Source organism: Cnephaeus nilssonii (genome assembly GCF_951640355.1).
Source record: "Cnephaeus nilssonii genome assembly, chromosome: 20".
Lineage (NCBI taxonomy): Eukaryota > Metazoa > Chordata > Mammalia > Chiroptera > Vespertilionidae > Cnephaeus > Cnephaeus nilssonii.
In genome coordinates, this window is record NC_137091.1 from 12,005,891 (window position 1) to 12,013,935 (window position 8,045).

An 8,045-nucleotide genomic window follows, 5' to 3' on the forward strand; every position below is an offset into this window, starting at 1 on the left:
ATTAACACTGTATTATACACTTAAAATGGTTAAAATATGAATTTTATGTTATGCATGTTTTATAGTATTTTTTTAAATCAATACTCAGGAAGAAAAAACACACAACACTTCAGCAGGAGAATCTAGTAAGGCATAGAGCAGGCAGCAAAACCTCAAACATTACCCTCATGTGGAGAAAGTTTACATTCTAGTAGGGAAGACAGGTGATACATAAGCAGATGTGTGAAGTGATTACCAGGGCTTGGGAGGTGAAAAAAGTAGGGAAATATTAGTCAAAAGGTACAAACTTCCAGTTATAAGTTTAACAAGTTATGGGGATCTAATGAACTGCATGGTTGACTATAGCTAATAATCTATCTAATAATAGAGTAGTATGCAAATCATCACTCCGCTACACTCACAAGCCACGCCCACCAGCCACGCCCCAGCCACGCCCACCATCCAATCTGAGTGAGTATGCAATTAAACTGAAAACATGGCGGCAGCCCCGCCCCCCAGCCTCTCCAGGTCTCTGGGAGTTGGAGAAGTCAGGCGCCAGCGCCTGAGGCTGGCTGCAGCCACAGAGACCAAGAAGCCGCCTGCCCCATGATCCCAAGCTGCAGCCAGCCTCAGAAGTCTCAGGTCCGCCTGCCCAACGTCCTGGGGAGACGGAGAAACTGGGCTCCAGCGCCTGAGGCTGGCTGCAGCCACGGAGACCAAGAAGCCGCCTGCCCCATGATCCCAGGCTGCAGCCAGCCTCAGAAGCCTCAGGTCTGCCTGCCCCACGTCCTGGGGAGACGGAGAAACTGGGCTCCAGCGCCTGAGGCTGGCTGCAGCCACGGAGACCAAGAAGCTGCCCGTCCCATGATCCCAGGCTGCAGCCAGCCTCAGAAGCCTTAGGTCCGCCTGCCTCACATCCACCTGCCCCACGTCCTGGGAAGACGGAGAAACCGGGCCCTGCGCCTGAGGCTGGGTGCGGCCGGGAGACTAAGAAGCTGCCCGTCCCATGATCCCAGGCTGCAGCCAGCCTCAGAAGCCTCAGGTCCGCCTGCCCAACACGTCCTGGGGAGACGGAGAAACCGGGCCCCAGCACCTGAGGCTGGCTGCAGCCACGGAGACCAAGAAGCTGCCTGCCCCGTGATCTCAGGCCTCAGCCAGCTGGAGAAGCGGTTCACCCCACGTCCTGGGGGAGACAAGAAACCAGGTGCCAGTGCCTGAGGCTGGCTGCAGCCCGGGAGATGAAGAAGCCGCCTGCGCTGTGATCCCAGGCTGCAGCCAGCAGCAGAAACCTCAGGTCCGCCTGCCCCACCTCCTGGGGGAGACTGAGAAACCCGGCCTCAGCACCTGAGGCTGGCTGCAACCTGGGAGATGAAGAAGCCGCCTGCCCCGTGATCCCAAGCCGCAGCCAGCTGGAGAAGCCGCCCTCCCCACGTCCTGGGGGAGACAAGAAACCGGGTGCCAGTACCTGAGGGTGGATGCGATCTGGGAGATGAAGAAGCCACTTGCCCTATGATCCCAGGCTACAGCCAGCTGGAGAAGCTGCCCACCCCATGTCCACCCGCCCCACGTCCTGGGAGAGATGGAGAAACCGGCACCAGTACCTGTGGCTGGCTGCAGCCCGGGAGATGGAGAAGCCGCCCACCCTGCGGTCCTGGGCACCAGTACCTGTGGCTGGCTGTGGCCTGGGAGACAGAGAAGCCACCCACCCTGCGGTCCTGGGCATCAGTAACTGCGGCTGGCTGTGGCCTGGGAGACAGAGAAGCCGCCCACCCTGCAGTCCCGGGCACCAGCACCTGCGGCTGGCTGTGGCCTGGGAGACAGAGAAGCCACCCACCCTGCAGAACTGGGCACCAGCACCTGCGGCTGGCTGTGGCCTGGGAGACAGAGAAGCCACTCACCCTGTGGACCTGGGCACCAGTAACTGTGGCTGGCTGTGGCCTGGGAGACAGAGAAGCCGCTCACCCTGTGGTCCAGGTGCCAGCACCTGCAGCTGGCTACAGCATGGTAGATGGAGAATCCGCCCACCCTGCAGTCCCGGGCACCAGCACCTGTGGCTGGCTGTGGCCTGGGAGACAAAGAAGCCGCCCACCCTGCAGTCCTGGGCGCCAGCACTTGCAGCTGCAGCACAGGCGAAGCCCCCTAAGGCTGCAGCCAGCCTGGGCGCCTATGGCTGACCAGAGGGAGAGAAGCCCGGATCCTGGGTGCCTGTGGTCAGCTGGAGGAGGGAATCCTGGGTACCAGGTGTGGGCCGAGGCAGAGGTAGTTAGGGGCAATCAAGCCAGCAGGGGAGCAGTTAGGGACAATCAGGCTGGTAGGCAGAAGCAGTTAGGGGCAATCAGGCAGGCAGGTGAGCGGTTAGGAGCCAGCAGTTCTGAATTGTGAGAGGGACGTCCAACTGCTGGTTATCCCATGAGGGGTCCCAGATTGGAGAGGGTGCAGGCCAGGCTGAGGGACACACTCCCCACTGCCCCCCCGTGCACGAATTTCGTGCACCGGGCCTCTAGTACTGTGTTATATACTCGAAAGTTGCTAAGAGAGTAGAGCTTAAATGCTCTTACCACCAAAAGAAGTGGGAATTATGTGATGGTATGGAGGTGGTAGCTAATGCTATGGTAGTAATCATTTTGTGATACATCAATGTATCAAATCAACAAAAGCTGTATATCTTACACAATTTGTTATGTTAATTCTATCTCAATAAATAGAACCTGGATAAGAAAAAAGCAAAAGTTGGCAGGAAAAGGATAGTTTGGGAACCCTGGAAGGGAGAGAAGAAAATATGGACAAAGGAATTAAGAAAAATAGAGAGGGAGATAGAGATGAAGACAGAAAAGAGTAGCAATCCAGCCACATGGTAAGGCTTAAGGAAAGAAACAGCCAGTGAGACATCCTCAGGTAACCAAGGAACATTTAAAAAGAATGAATTTTAGTATATAATTTTAGCTCATTCCTCACTATGCAATGTAACCCCCCTCTTTGACCTTCAAACCTTCACTGAAATTCTGCCACACACTGCAGACATGTTCCTCTCGTGATAAGGAGTGAGGAAAGAGGAACAGTGACCAGCGATAAGCAAAGTGTGGCATAAAAATTAAAAAAAACACACACACAGATTTCTGAGGGAGGTCTCCTGCCCCCATGACTGCTTAACTTCCCATGCCCACCTCAAATCGGGATCCGGGTAACAGAGACTTGGCCGACTGCAGCTGCCCTCTCACTGCAACAAGATTTGTTTGAGTTGTTTTGTACCCATGGTGTGGGGAAGTGGGTTTTTGATATCTAAATCCAGCCTACCACCAGGAATGCTCAGGGCCTACTCAAAAAGGCAAATAATCCTTTCCACTAATATTTACAGGGTAAAATAAGATTGTTGTTAGAGTATTAAATTTGACAGTAAAATAGTAGTCAAGTTTTCAGGCTAATTTAAATTGGCTAATTGAAATAAGCAAATATTCTAGAAAAATTAATTGTACTGGACAAAAAGCTATTCCTAAAGTGTTAACTAAAATTTTTATTGGTAGTTCATCTCATGGTAAAATTACGTAACATGTAATTAACCTAAAGCAATCATATTATAGTGTAAAAAATTAAAATTTAAAAGCTATCAAGACTACATTATAAAATTTTCAAAAGCCTCCTAATATTTAAATCAAAAAAGGGGGGATAGTAGAAGAATACCATGTAAGGAAAAATATCCTGTAAGTAAATTACATCTAGAAAATTTTTACTTTAGAAAATTAACTTTCATTTGTAATGCTAACAGCAAGACACCCATGTAAAACATACATGGGGTCAAAACAAGCCAAAGGAAAATCGTTTGGGCAAAAAATGAAAAAGGATCCCAAGTCAAATTTATAGAAAAGATTCCTTTATTAACTTTTGGTAGAGAATATCTTTGTATATTTTCAGAAAACAACTCTGGGACCATGTGGATTCCTGCAACAGAGAGGAATTGACAGGACTGCTCCAGCCATGAAGACAGAAGAGAAGCAATCCAGAGATGGAAGACGCTGATGTCGCCTTGCCATACTAGCCGTCAGCAGCTGTGCGTCACTGCAGGTTGCCCAGGACCAAACCAGAGAGGGTCGGACCTGCATTACCACCATTTGTCCACCATCCAGAACTGAAATATCATTGCTGACATGTACACATAAGGAACTGTTTGACATTGAAATTGGGACTCAAAAGAACTGTTGGCCCAGAAAGAAACTCACTACAGACTGATTCATTTGCCTTTCTCATTTGAATTATTGCTTGTCTCATTTTCGGTTCTTATAAGTGTATTTCTAGTAGCACATGATCTCACTCATCTAGGGGAAATGATGAAAAACATAGACTGATGAACAAGAACAGACCTGGAGACAAGGAGCATAGATCAGACTATCGGACCTCAGAGGGAAGGTAGGGGAGGGTGGAGATAAGGGAGAGAGATCAACCAAAGGACTTGTGTGCATCCATATGAGCCTAACCAGTGGTCATGGACAACAGGGGGTGGGGGCATGTGTGGGGAGGGGTTTGGGATGGGAATGGGGGGATGAGGACAAATATGTGATACCTTAATCAATAAAGAAATTTTAAAAATAAAATAAAACAGAGACTGAACTGGGATACCCAGGAAATTCTGAAACTTCACTTTGACTATAATACCTCAAAGATTCTCAGAAAATTTGAAGTTATATAGGATTTTAAACAGACACAAATAAAGATTTAAGTACAATGCTGGACTCCAAGAAGACTGTAGGACAGACAGAGCAAGGCAGGTGTCTGGAGGTTCAAGGCAATGAGCATGAACCAAAAGCATCCATAAAAGACAGAGAAGGGGAATAAAGCAGAGGGCAGCAGAATCAAGGCACTAAAACTTAAAGGAATTCACTGGTTTTTATGTAAGAGGGATTATATACGATTCATCTCAAGGCAAGAATTCTGCTCAAGGGTAAAGTGGGCAAACAGGAGACTCCAGCTGAGATATAAAACACTTACTAAGATAAAGTTACCCATTTTGGCAGAAAGATCTCAGCCACTGGGTCCTTGTGCAAGGCTATGGGTCTTATTAAAAACAGTGGAGATCTTAGTGAAGAACATTAAGAAAAGGCCAGTAGCCCCACCATCCAAGCAAATGGTCTGAGCAGCTGAAAGTTTAATAGAAACAACAACAGGCAAGAAGAGTCCCCTTAGAATCACAATCAGCACTGGGAAGAGGAGAGTGCATGCTTAGGCTGCTCCAACTCAGGAACAATCAGAGTCAAGTGCAGGGCAGACTTGGAAGCATTACCCAAACTGAACACAAACCTGTGAAGGAGAGTGGAAGCCTCGCTAGCACGAGAGACTTCTGACCAAACACTGAGTAAACAATAATCTACCCTAACCCAGAGGCATCCCCTAAGTAGCCAGGCGAAAGAAAAAAAAAGAGGGGAGGAGGAATCTTAGCAAGGTCATCCGAGAATACACACTGCAAGAGAAATAGACTTTGCAGAATTATTTTAGTCATGTTACTAAACAAATACACAAGCAAAATGAGGAAACAACAAAATACCCCAGAAGGTGGGGATCAGTGTCTAAAGTTGCTAAAATATATTATCTGATCCCCTGGTCCTGAAAATTACAAGACATGCTAAGAAACAGGATAGTGCGAGTCACATACAGGGGAAAAAATCAGGCAACTAAAGTTTTTTCCAAGAGGCCCAGATGGTAGACTATGTAGACAAAGACTTCGAAAAATTGGCTATTATGAATATGTTAAAAAACTAAAGGAAATAGTTATTAAAGAATTAGATGACAATGACTCATAAAATGGAGAATATCAACAAAGAGACAGATGCTATTAAAAGAACCAAATAGAAATTCTGAGTTGAAAGTACAATAATTCAAATGAAATATTCACTAGAGGGGCTCAATAATAGAGCACAGAAGAAAGAATCCATAAACTTGAATAGAGATAAATAGAGAGTATGCAATCTGAAGAGCTGAGAAAAACATAATAAATAAAAATGAAAAGAACCTCAGAAAAATGTGGGGTACCATTACATGAATCAAAATACATGTAACAGAACTACCAGAAGGAGAGGTGAGAGGGAAAGGAACAGGAAAAATATTCAAAAAAATAATAGCTAAAAAGCTTCCCAAATTTGATGGAGTAAATTAATTCACACACACACACACACACACACACAAACACCTCAACTAACTTTAATTAAAATAAACTTAAATGATCCACACCCAGACATCAAAACCCAAAAGTTGAATTCCAAAGAAAATGGAAAAATTCCCGAAAGCAGCAACAACTCATCATGTAAAAAGGAACCCCAACATAATTAAGATCAGACTTCTCATTAGAAACAGTGGAGGCCAGAAGGCAGTAGGATGGCATATTCAAGGTGCTGACAGTACAAAACTGTGAACCAAGAATATTATAACCAGCAAAACTACATTTCAAAATAAAGGTTTCAGACCCCAGCAGCCGTATGGTGAAATTCTCCCTGCAGCAGATCCTCAATAGCCACTGCTTCATAAGAGAGAAGAAGGGGAATAAACCCAGCACCACGGTTCACACCAGCCTCACCATGCTGCTTATCAGCCTGCACAGCAGCAACAGCCACCCACAGCCACAAGAGTTGCAGGGTCTCCCTTAACTGCTGTAGTAACCTGGGTCCAGGGCCTCAGTGGGGCTCCTGATGTTCCTCACCCTCCCCTGAAGATCCCAGGTGGGTGAGGAAATAGAGAGGGATCACAATTTTTCAGCTAATTAATTTTACTCTATAAGAGGCTGAATGTACAGATGAACTGACATCTGATAGGAAACCGAGAATTCTCAATGTCAGACCAGGCTTTACAGATGTCAAACACATTAACTGGAGGGCAGTGCTGAGCAGCAGTTGCCTCTACATGGAGATCCCAGGCGGTGCTCTGCCTGAGGGGAGCAAAGACAGCTTCACAGTTCTTCTGGAGTTTGTGGAGGAGCGGATGCCTGTGACTATGTCTTCGTTTGCTTCCAAAAGAACCATGATCACAGAGCAACTCTGGTCCATACCCTCAGCTTTAAGGGCTTTGAGATTGTGAGAATGAAGCATCCCCTTGTCCCCAAGAGACCTAATGCTTGCTTCATGGCCTGCACATGTGAGAGTCTCTGAGGCGGACAAGTAGCAGCTGCACCACCTGCACTCCTCACCTTTGCTATCACTGACAGATCATTACAGATTGTCCTCCCTCTGTGTGTCTCGCTTTGTGCTGGGGTGTGGCCAACTGCTGCACTGGATTGCAAATGCAAGGCCTGCTCCGCTCCTCTGGGTTTGTCAGCATCTTGTAACTATGCAAATAAATGCTCACTCCCAGCAGGAGTTTATTTGAACTTTTGGAAATAGTTTTAGGTCTTAACTTGGAAAGATAGGTATAAATCTACTTTTCTAATGCTTTCAATAATCTCAATAAAAGTGATTACATCTAAAAAAAATAAAGGTGAAAAAAACATTCCAAGATAAACAAAAATTGGGATAATTTTCTACTAGTGTACGAAATACTAAAGGAAGTTCTTCAGGGTGAAAGTGACACAAGACAGTCATTCAACTCCACACAAAAACTGAAGAGGACCAGAAAAGGTAATTACATCGGAAATTTAAAAGCCAATATAATTGTATCTTTGAGGTCGATTCTGATCATTTAAAATGTATAATTGTAAACCTAGAGCAACCATTAATAAAATAAACAAATATAAAAGTCTCTAAAAGAAATAAAATGTTACAAGAGAAAGTATCTAATACAAAAGAAAACAATTAAGGAGGCATATTGAAAACAAAAACAAAAGGGCAGATGTAATTCTAACTATATCAATAATAACACTAAGTGTGATGGATTAAATAATCCAATCAAAAGACAAAGATTGTCAGATTGAATTTTTAAAAAAACGCATTACTAATTACATGTTGTGTGCAGGAGAAATACTTCAGATTCAAAGATATGAACAAATTAAAGGTAAATGATGGAAAAAGATACATCATACAAACAACAGTAACAAAAGAACTGAACTGTCTATATTAATATCAGACAAAATTGACTTTAAAAGAAAAAATATT

The 8,045-nt window shown here is 45.3% G+C and overlaps 1 pseudogene across 1 annotated transcript; it reads left to right on the top strand.

The window, feature by feature from the left end:
* The first annotated feature begins 6,440 nt into the window (after positions 1 to 6,440).
* On the top strand, positions 6,441 to 7,106 carry LOC307092464 (ornithine decarboxylase antizyme 1-like; annotated as a pseudogene). Its single transcript has one exon. The product of its transcript is annotated as an ornithine decarboxylase antizyme 1-like (transcript).
* Positions 7,107 to 8,045: the final 939 nt, after the last annotated feature.